The 11,670-nt window shown below is 49.5% G+C and overlaps 1 pseudogene; it reads right to left on the reverse strand.

The window, feature by feature from the left end:
* Positions 1-1,132: 1,132 nt before the first annotated feature.
* Positions 1,133-11,670, reverse strand: part of LOC112075070 (double-stranded RNA-specific adenosine deaminase-like) — a 25,654-nt pseudogene continuing 15,116 nt past the window's right edge.

Here is an 11,670-nt window from a genome sequence, read left to right on the forward strand (position 1 = left end):
AGCTAGCTAAAACCAACTCCATAAAATTGCTAAGTGGCTAGTAGTATTACAGAAACAAAACTTTAACAATTATATTTTAAACAGGACAGATCTGAGGGGGCATGTGGCGTCTCTGCTCTGGTCACTCACAGCTCCCCGGGCCTAGCCTAGCAATATTCAGTTCAACCAGATCACGCTCCCCGGCCTAGCCTGGCAATATTCAGTTCAAGCCAGACTCAAAGCTCCCCGGGCCTAGCCTGGCAATATTCAGTTCAACCAGACTCACAGCTCCCCAGGCCTGCCTGGCAATATTCAGTTCAGCCAGACTCAAAGCTCCCCGGGCCTAGCCTGGCAATATTCAGTTCAACCAGACTCACAGCTCCCCAGGCCTAGCCTGGCAATATTCAGTTCAGCCAGACTCACAGCTCCCCCGGGCCTAGCCTGGCAATATTCAGTTCAGCCAGACTCACAGCTCCCCAGGCGTAGCCTGGCAATACTCAGTTCAACCAGACTCACAGCTCCCCAGGCCTAGCCTGGCAATATTCAGTTCAGCCAGACTCACAGCTCCCCCGGGCCTAGCCTGGCAATATTCAGTTCAGCCAGACTCACAGCTCCCCCGGGCCTAGCCTGGCAATATTCAGTTCAGCCAGACTCACAGCTCCCCCAGGCCTAGCCTGGCAATACTCAGTTCAGCCAGACTAACAGCTCCCCCAGGCCTAGCCTGGCAATACTCAGTTCAGCCAGACTCACAGCTCCCCGGGCATAAACCTGGCAATACTCAGCTGTCAGAGAATATCAACTAGACAGACGCTGATGTAACGTGCCCTCACTGTCCCACTGAGGGACTGAATAACTGGTAAACACACACAGCACTGTTATTCCGTTCACTGCATCAGTGTTGTGTAAAGGTCAACCCTCCACCAGACAACATCCTCTTTGAAGACAAACAGTAGAATCCATAACACACACACCACTAGGGAGTCCATAGCTTAAATGACCAATTACTCTTTCTGCACAAGAGACAAACAAGACTGAAGAAACACCCAATAAACATTCTCAAAAGTGTGTTGACTGTGACGTTTATACTTGGCTAACAGTCTGTACCCACGGTTATGAGGGCTTTAGTATACATTAAAAAAAAGACAAATACACATTTCAGCTTTTACAAAGCCGGTCTTTATAATCACTTAAAACTTGACAGAATTTCCATCCATAAAAAAAAAAAAAAATTAAACAAATTTGTCTTGTTAACTTGTTAAAACGTTTCAAAAAAATAGTCAATAGAAAATCAATTTTAGGCATGACTTACAAAATATATACATAATATATACATATACATACACACACAGAGATATATACATACCCTACACAAACATTGTTATTGCATATACATCTGTGTATTTATGTATTTGTATGTACATGATGTATATATTGCTTCACCCTTGAATGTATTTGATCAGACTGAACTAAAACATAAAAACAAACCAGTCTTTCTCCCTGTCCGCATAAAACCCGCCGGCCACATTCTGGCCACGCTAGGAAGGACAAGAGTGCAAAGCCTTTCTCTTCTTCTCTTTTTTATCACAACTACGAGTAATCACTTATCCTAACCTGAACTTTGACCCCCCCTAACATGAATCCTAAAATGAGAACAAGTAGCTGATTTACTTGTTCTCKGCAGTTCTCAACGTCACCGTTGTCCTTTCTGACGTGGCCCTCGAGTGACAACACCAAAAAACTCAAGAACAATAGCGATACACACCACATAGGACACAACAATAACAGAAMAATTATGATCTAGGCTAGTTAGTCATCATCAAATCTATGTTACAGTCAAGAGTTATGGGATGGAGCAGGCTGTGACCTGTAGACGTAGCCATAGCATTAACAACAGTGTAAAGGGGTGGGTTACTAGGRCGGGGAGTAGCTAAACGTTACAAGGCTGGTTTATATATAAATAAAGTGTGATCACTACTATRCATGCTCAGGCCGATAAGWACAGATMAAACTAGTCATGCGTGATTGAATGGCTGGCTGGCGAGTAGGACAGGGTCAGGTGTAGGGTGTCTGAACTAGAGAGACAGGGCTGTGTGTAAATGTGAGGATAGAGTGTACTGGGGCTACTGTTACAGTGGAGCAGTAGTTCATGCTATGCAGCTCTGAATGGCACTACATCACATAGTCATCATGTTTACTAAGCCCTCTATTCTCCCCTCTCTTTCTATATTCTGGTAGTTTTGTGTAGCAGTAGCAACCCCTTCTCTCTCCATCTCTCTTGCTGCTGTCTGACCCTCACCCCTTGGGCTGGCCTGTTATCCCCTTCCCTCCCTCCATCTCAGTAACTCTGTCCTTTCCAATCTCTGTCTGACCTCTACCCCTTCTTTCAAGAAGATACAGTACTCGCTGCTAGCTCCTCTTTCCTCTCCTCCCTTCCCCCCCTGTCCTCCAGCCTCATGTCCTTCCATCTCTAGCCAACCCTCCCTTCTCCCTCCCTTCTACATGGCCTGTGTGTACGCACTACTACCCCACTGGCTGCTGTTATAGTCAGTGGTTGTGCTTCCATAGCTATTGTTGTTGTTGTATCCCTGGTTGCTATTAGCAACACTTCCTGCCCCATGGCCACCGGAGGCCGCCGCTTCGTCAAAGCTCTTCTCCTCCAATGGCTTGCCAATCCAGGCTCCYTAACCATGGCTACCGAGCGCATCGAAGAARTGCTGCTTGGCGACCTGGAAGGACATGGCGGCCATCTTGGCTTGGGCGTAAGACGGGAGAGCCAGCAGGTCCTGGCGCCCGCACTGTTGGCATAAAGACCGGAATTGCCGGAAGATGTTGGACTTGGAGACCCGCGACACGTCCAGTTTGGGGCTAGAGGGAAGACAAACAGGGTTTAGGAAAACACAGAACACAGCTACTGCGCTGGGATTGAAACATTTTCAACATGTTTTTCATATMAATTAAATGCCACTACTCGATATGGAGTATAAATAGTGATAGCTATTCTATTGAAATGGGGCCCTGTGTAGCCCAGGTTAACCACCTGGTGCTGCTATCTGGATGAGGGTGGATGAGGTCTGAGGGTCTGGTTCTAGTTGTGGTGCGGGGTGCGTACCCGTCCAGTTTGCCCTTGGTCCCATCCAGCACCTCCACAGTGATGTGGTCTGGCTGGCTCCAGTTCACGCTGGACTCCTTGGTCTTCCCTGTGTGACGCGTCGAGTCATACACACTCACCCTYCCCACCTGAAGGGAGACAGAGATGGAGTGATGGAGAGGAGTAAAGGGAGAGGAAGAGTGTGTTCAATTATAGGCATTTCGCTATACCCGCAATAACAGCTGCTAAATATGTGTATGAGACCAATAACATTTGATTTGAAATTAGACTAAATAAATCCTTTCAGATGAATCAACAATTTTAAACAGGGCGGAAAGCAATGTTTGTGTCTGCGTTAATGGCTATGCTGGAAGCTTGGAGCGGCTGTTTGTGTACTGTGTGTGTACGTACCTCGGGGTGGTTGAGTGTGTTTCTGTGTGTGTACCTCGGGGTGGTTGAGTGTGTTTCTGTGTGTGTACCTCGGGGTGGTTGAGTGTGTTTCTGTATGTGTACCTCGGGGTGGTTGAGTGTGTTTCTGGTATGTGTACACAACGGGTGTTGAGGGTGTTTCTGTATGTGTACCTCGGGGTGGTTAGTGGTGTTTCTGTATGTGTAGCCTCGGGGTGGTTGAGTGTGTTTCTGTATGTGTACCTCGGTGGGTTTGTTGAGTGTGTTCTGTACTGTGTAGCCCTCGGGGTGGTTGAGTGTGTTTCTGTATGTGTAGCCTCGGGGTGGTTGAGTGTGTTTCTGTATGTGTACCTCGGGGTGGTTGAGGTGTGTTTCTGTATGTGTACCTCGGGTGGTTGAGTGTGTTTTCTGTATGTGTACCTCGGGGTGGTTGAGTGTGTTTCTGTATGTGTACCTCGGGGTGGTTGAGTGGTGTTTGCTGTATGTGTACCTCGGGGTGGTTGAGTGTGTTTCTGTATGTGTACCTCGGGGTGGGGTTTGAGTGTGTAAAGGGTAGCAGGTAGACCTCTTGGAGAAGGCTTCGCGTCTCTGGCCAATCGGCAGCAGACAGCACGTGTCAGGTGGCCATGGCTGTACAGGTAGCCTGGAGGGACAAATATAAGCGACAAGAACAGGGAAAACAAAACAGAAGATCGAGAGGAAGGGGTGCGAGAGGAGTGGGGGGGCGAGAGAGTGACAGGTAAAGAAAGAGGGAGAGAATGACAGAAGAGTGTGTGTGAGTCAGTGTATTTCCATGTTAACAAGGATGATCATTCACATCATAGTACTCTGACAAGGAGAGGTGAGTAACTTAAAGAGATGGATGTCTGAGGGGGTCAAGGGCGGCTCAGCCAAGGGACGTCCTGGGTGGACTTTAGCATGACATGAATTACCTACAGTATACAGACAGGGTCAGCCAGGGAACTTCTGGGTGGATAGTTAGCTGGACATGACTCCTACAGTTAAAGGACAGGGTCAGCAGGGACTGTCTGGGTGATAGTTAAGCTTGGACATGACTCTACACGTATAGGACAGAAGTCAGCCAGGGACTGTGGGTTGATACGTTAGCTGGTCCATACTCCTACAGTATAGAAGGACAGACAGTCAGCCAGGACTGTCTGGCGCTCGATCAGTTAAGCTGGGCGAGTCGATGCCCTACAGTTATAGGACAGAGTCAGCCGGGAGCTGTCTGGGTGGATGTTAGCTGGTCATGACTCCTACAGTATAAGGACGAGACGTCAGCCAGGACCTGTCGGGTGGATAGTTAGCTGGACATGATCCTACAGTATAAGCACAGAGTCAGCAGGGACTGTCTGGCGTGGGATAGGTTTTAGTGTCTGACATGCTCCTACAGTATAAGGACAGAGTAGCCAGGGACTTCTGGGTGGATAGTAGCTGGTACATGACTCCTACAGTATAAGGACAGAGTCAGCCAGGACTGTTCTTGGGTGATAGTTGCTGGACATGAACTCCTACAGTATCAGGACAGAGTCAGCCAGGACTGTCTGGGTGGATACTTAGCTGGATCATGATCTCCTACAGTATAAGGACAGACTGTCAGCCAGGGAGCTAGTCTGGGTGGATAGTTAGCTTGACATTGACTCCTACACGTATATAAGGACAGATGTCAGCCAGGACTGTCGGTGGGCATAGTTAGCTGGACATGACTCTACAGTATAAAAGGACAGAGTCAGCCAGGCGGCTGTCTGGTGATAGGTAGCTGGACATGGACCCTAGATATAGGACAGGTCAGCAGGGATACTGTCTGGGTGGATATTAGTTGACTATGACTCCACAGTATGAAGGAGCTAGATCCCAGCCGAGGGACTGTCTGGGTGGATAGTTGCTGGACAGACTCCTACAGTATAAGGACAGAGTCAGCCAGGGACTGTCTCCGGGCATGAGAATGTTAGCTGGACATTACTCACAGTATACAGGACAGAGTCAGCCAGGGACTGTCTGGGTGGATAGTTAGCTGGACAGACTCACTACAGTATAGGGACAGGGTCAGCCAGGGACTGTCTGGGTGGATAGTTAGCTGGACATGACTCCTACAGTATAGGACAGGGTCAGCCAGGGACTGTTGGGTGGATAGTTAGCTGGTCCATGGACTCCTACAGTATAAGGACAGAGTCAGCCAGGGACTGTCTGGTGGATAGTTAGCTGGAATGATTCCTACAGTATAAGGACAGAGGTCAGCCAGGGACTGTCTGGGTGGATAGTTAAGCTGACAGATCCTACAGTATAAGGACAGGGTCAGCCAGGGACTGTCTGGGTGGATAGTTAGCTGGTCCATGATCTCCTACAGTATAAGGACAGAGTCAGCCAGGACTGTCTGGGTGGATAGTTAGCTGGACATATCCTACAGTATAAGGACAGAGTCAGCCAGGGACTGTCTGGGTGGATAGTTAGCTGAATGACTTCCTACAGTATAAGGACAGAGTCAGCCAGGGACTGTCTGGGTGGATAGTAGCTGGTCATGACTCCTGACAGTATAAGGACAGAGTCAGCCAGGGACTGTCTGGTGGATAGTTAGCTGGACATGACTCCTACAGTATAGGACAGAGTCAGCCAGGGACTGTCTGGGTGGTAGTTAGCTGGCATGACTCCTACATGTAAAGGACAGCGGTCAGCCAGGGACCTGTCTGGGTGATAGTTAGCTGGACATGAACTCCTACAGTATAAGGACAGAGTCAGCCAGGGACTGTCTGGGTGGATAGTTAGCTGGAATGACTCCTACCAGTATAAGGACAGGTCCCAGGGAACTAGTCTGGGTGGATAGTTAGCTGGTCATGACTCCTACAGTATAAGGACAGAGTCAGCCAGGGACTGTCTGGGTGGATAGTTAGCTGGTCATGACTCCTACAGTATAAGGACAGAGTCAGCCAGGGACTGTCTGGGCTGGATAGTTAGCTGGTCATGACTCCTACAGTATAAGGACAGAGTCAGCCAGGGACTGTCTGGGTGGATAGTTAGCTGGACATGACTCCTACAGTATAAGGACAGGTCAGCCAGGGACTGTCTGGGTGGATAGTTAGCTGGCCATGACTCCTACAGTAATAAGGACAGAGTCAGCCAGGGACTGTCTGGGTGGATAGTTAGCTGGTCATGACTCCTACAGTATAAGGACAGAGTCAGCCAGGGACTGTCTGGGTGGATAGTTACTGGACATGATTCCTACAGTATAAGGACAGGTCAGCCAGGGACTGTCTGGGTGGATAGTTAGCTGGTCATGATTCCTACAGTATAAGGACAGAGTCACCAGGGACTGTCTGGGTGGATAGTTAGCTGGCATGACTCCTACAGTATAAGGACAGAGTCAGCCGGGACTGTCTGGGTGGATAGTTAGCTGACATGACTCCACAGTATAAGGACAGAGTCAGCCAGGGACTGTCTGGGTGGATAGTTAGCTGGGTCATGGACTCTACAGTATAGAGACAGAAGTCCAGGGACTGTCTGGGTGGATAGTTAGCTGGCATGATCCTACAGTATAAGGACAGGTCAGCCAGGGACTGTCTGGTGGATAGTTAGCTGGACATGACTCCTCCAGATATAGGACAGAGTCAGCCAGGGACTGTCTGGTGGATAGTTAGCTGGACATGAACTCCTACAGTATAAGGCAGAGTCAGCCAGGGACTGTCTGGGTGGATAGTTAGCTGGCATGACTCTACAGTATAGGACAGGGTCAGCCAGGGACTGTCTGGGTGGATAGTTAGCTGGACATGACTCTACAGTATTTGGCAGGGGTCAGCCAGGCGACTGTCTGGTGGATAGTTAGCTGATCATGACTCCTACGTATAAGGAACAGAGTCAGCCAGGGACTGTCTGGGTGATAGTTTGTAGCTGGACATGATCACTCAGTATAAGGACAGTGGTCAGCCCAGGGACTGTCTGGTGATAGTTAGCTGGACATGACTCCTACAGTATAAGGACAGGGTCAGCCAGGACTGTCTGGGTGGATAGTTAGCTGGCATGATTCCTACAGTATAAGACAGCAAGTCGCCAGGGACTGTCTGGGTGGTAGTTAGGCTGGACATGACTCCTACAGTATAGGACAGATCAGCCAGGGACTGTTGGGTGGTAGTTACTGGCTGACCTACGTATAAGGACAGAGTCAGCCAGGCCTGTCTGGGTGGATAGTTTAGCTGGTTCATGACTCTACGTCTACAGGACAGAGGTCAGCCAGGGAACTGTCTGGGTGGATAGTGTAGCTGGCATGACTCCTACAGTATATGGACAGGTCAGCCCAGGGACTGTCTGGGTGGATAGTTAGCTGGTCATGACTCCTACAGTATAAGGACAGGTCAGCCAGGGACTGTCTGGGTGATAGTTAGCTGTGCATGACTCTATTCAGTATAAGGACAGAGTCTCGCAGGGACTGTCTGGGTGTGATTAGTTAGCTGGACATGACTCTACAGTATACAGGAAGAGTCAGCAGGGACTGTCTGGGTGGATAGTTAGCTGGTCATGACTCCTACAGTATAAGGACAGAGGTCAGCCAGGATCTGTCTGGGTGGATAGTTAGCTGGATCATGACTCCTACAGTATAAGGACAGAGTCAGCCAGGGACTTGTCTGGGTGGATAGTTAGCTGGTCATGACTCCTACAGTATAAGGACAGAGTCAGCCAGGGACTGTCGGGTGGATAGTTAGCTGGCATGACTCCTACAGGTAATAAGGCAGAGTCAGCCAGGGGGACTGTCTGGGTGGATAGTTAGCTGGCATGACTCCTACAGTATAAGGACAGGCTCAGCCAGGACTGTCTGGGTGGATAGTTAGCTGGTCATGATCCTACAGTATAAGGACAGAGCAGCCAGGGAGCTGTCTGGGTGGATAGTTAGCTGGACATGATCCTACAGTATAAGGAAAGGGTCAGCCAGGACTGTCTGGGTGGATAGTTAGCTGGATCATGACTCACAGTATATAGGACAGAGGTCAGCCAGGGACTGTCTGTGATAGTTAGCTGTCATGACTCCTACAGTATAAGGACAGGGTCAGCCAGGACTGTCTGGGTGGTAGTTAGCTGGACATGACTCCTACAGTATAAGGACAGGGTCACCAGGGACTGTCTGGGTGGATAGTTAGCTGGTCATGACTCCTACAGTAAAGGACAGGGTCAGCCAGGGACTGTCTGGGTGGATAGTTAGCTGGTCATGACTCCTACAGTATAAGGACAGGGTCAGCCAGGGACTGTCTGGGTGATAGTTAGCTGGACATGACTCCTACAGTATAAGGACAGGGTCAGCCAGGGACTGTCTGGGTGGATAGTTAGCTTGGACATGACTCTACAGTATAAGGACAGGTCAGCCAGGGACTGTCTGGGTGATATAGCTGGTCATGATCCTACAGTATAAGACAGAGGTCAGCCAGACTGTCTGGGTGGATAGTTAGCTGTCATGACTCCTACAGTATAAGTACAGGGTCAGCAGGGACTGTCTGGGTGATAGTTAGCTGGACATGACTCCTACAGTATAAGGACAGAGTCAGCCAGGACTGTCTGGTGGATAGTTAGCTGGTCATGACTCCTACAGTATAAGGACACGAGTCAGCCAGGGACTGTCTGGGGGATAGTTAGCTGGACATGATTCCTACAGTATAAGGACAGGTCAGCCAGGGACTGTCTGGGTGGATAGTTAGCTGTGACAGCTGACTCCTACAGTATAAGGACAGGCAGCCAGGGACTGTTCTGGGTGGATAGTTAGCTGGACATGACTCCTACAGTAATAAGGACAAGAGTCAGCCAGGACTGTCTGGGTGGATAGTTAGCTGGTCATGACTCCTACAGTATAAGGACAGAGTCAGCCAGGGACTGTCTGGGTGGATAGTTAGCTGCAATGAACTCACAGTATAAGGAAGGTCAGCCAGGGACTGTCGGGTGGATAGTTAGCCTGGTCTGACTCCCTAATAAGTATAAGGACAGAGTCAGCCAGGACTGTTCGGGCTGATAGTTAGCTGGATCATGACTCCTACCAGAATAAGACAGAGTCAGCAGGGACTGTCTGGGGGGATATTAGCTGTCATACTTACAGTATAAGGTACAGGTCAGCAGGGACCTGTCTGGGGTGCATAGTCTGGTCATGATCCTACCAGTATAAGGACAGAGTCAGCCAGGGACTGTCTCTGGGTGATAGTCTAGGCGTACATGATTCCTAACAGTATAAGGAGAGGTCACAGGGACTTGTCTGGGTGATATGTTAGCTGGACACTGACTCTACAGTAAAGGACAGTCCAGCCATGGGGATGTCCTGGGTGAGATAGTTACGCTGCATGACTCTACAGTATAAGGACAGGGTCAGCCAGCGGACTGTCTGGGTGGAAGTTAGCTGGTCATGATCTCCTACAGGGTAAAGGACAGGATCAGCCAGGGACTGTCTGGTGGATAGTTACGGTCATGACTCCTACAGTAATAAGCACAGGGTCAGCAGACTTCTGGGTGGATATAGGCTGTCATCTCCTACAGTATAAGAGAGAGTCAGCCAGGGACATGTCTGGGTGGATAGTTAAGCTGGCATGACTCCTACAGTATAAGGACAGGTACAGCCAGATGTTGGGGATAGTTTAGCTGACAATGACTACTACAGTATAAGACAGGTCAAGCCAGGACTGTCTGGGTGGATAGTTAGACTGGTCATGAATCCTACAGTTATAAGGACAGGGTTCAGCCAGGGACTGTCTGGTGTGATAGTTAGCCTGGTCGACTCCTACAGTAATAAGGACAGAGTCAGCCAGGACTGTCTGGGTGTAGTTAGCTGGTCATTGACTCACTACAGTATAAGGACAGGTCAGCCAGGGACTGTCTGGTGGATAGTTAGCTGGCATGACTCCTACAGTATAAGGACAGAGTCAGCCAGGGACTGTGGGTGGGATAGTTAGCTGGACATGATCTACAGTATAAGACAGAGTCAGCCAGGGACTGTCTGGGTGGATAGTAGCTGGCATGATTCCTACAGTAAGGACAGAGTCAGCCAGGGACTTCTGGTGGATAGTTACTGCTAGATCAAGTATGACGGACAGAGTACAGGAACTGATCTGGTGAAGTGTGCTGACATGACCCTGTAAAGACAGGTCAGCCAGGGACTGGTCGGGTGAGAAGTTGAGCTGGCATGATTCCTTACAGCTAATAAGGACAGGTCAGCCAGACTGTCTGGAGTGGATAGCTTAGCTGGTTCATGACTCCTCAGTAATAAGGACATAGCAGCCATGCAGGGGGACTGTCTGGGTGGATAGTTAGCTGGCATGATCCTACAGTATAAGGACAGAGTCGCCAGGGACTGTCTGGGTGGATAGTTAGCTACAGACTCCTACAGTATAAGACAGGGTCAGCCAGGGACTGTCTGGGTGGATAGTTTAGACATGACTCCTACAGTATAAGGACAGAGTCAGCCAGGGACTGTCTGGGTGGATTTAGTTAGCTGGTCATGATCCTACAGTATAAGGACAGGAGTCAGCCAGGGACTGTCTGGGTGGATAGTTAGCTGGCATGATTCCTACAGTATAAGGACAGAGTCAGCCAGGAACTTCTGGTGTGATAGTTTACGTGACATGACTCCTACAGTATGGACAGGGTCAGCCAGGGACTGTCTGGGTGGATAGTTAGCTGGACATGATCCTACAGTATAAGACAGGAGCAGCCAGGGACTGTCTGTGGATAGTTAGCTGGTCATGACTCCACATATAAGGACAGAGTCAGCAGGGACTGTCTGGTGGGATAGTGAGCTGGTCATGACTCTACAGTATAAGGACAGGGTCAGCCAGGGACTGTCTGGGTGGATAGTTAGCTGTCATGATTCCTACAGTATAAGGACAGAGTCAGCCAGGGACTGTCTGGGTGGATAGTTAGCTGGCATGATTCTACAGTATAAGGACAGAGTCAGCCAGGGACTGTCTGGGTGGATAGTTAGCTGGACATGATCCTACGTATAAGGACAGAGTCAGCCAGGACTGTCTGGGTGGATAGTTAGCTGCGCATGACTCCTACAGTATACAGGGACAGGCGTCAGCAGGGACTAGGTATGGGGTGGCATAGTTAGCTGGTCATGATTGCCTACAGTATAAGACAGCGTCAGCCAGGGACTGGTTTGGGGTGGATAGTTACGCTGACGATGACCCTACCAGTAAGGACAGAGTCAGCCAGGACTGGTCTGGGTGGATAGTTGC

This window comes from Salvelinus sp. IW2-2015, unplaced genomic scaffold (assembly GCF_002910315.2).
Source record: "Salvelinus sp. IW2-2015 unplaced genomic scaffold, ASM291031v2 Un_scaffold2971, whole genome shotgun sequence".
NCBI classification, from domain to species: domain Eukaryota; kingdom Metazoa; phylum Chordata; class Actinopteri; order Salmoniformes; family Salmonidae; genus Salvelinus; species Salvelinus sp. IW2-2015.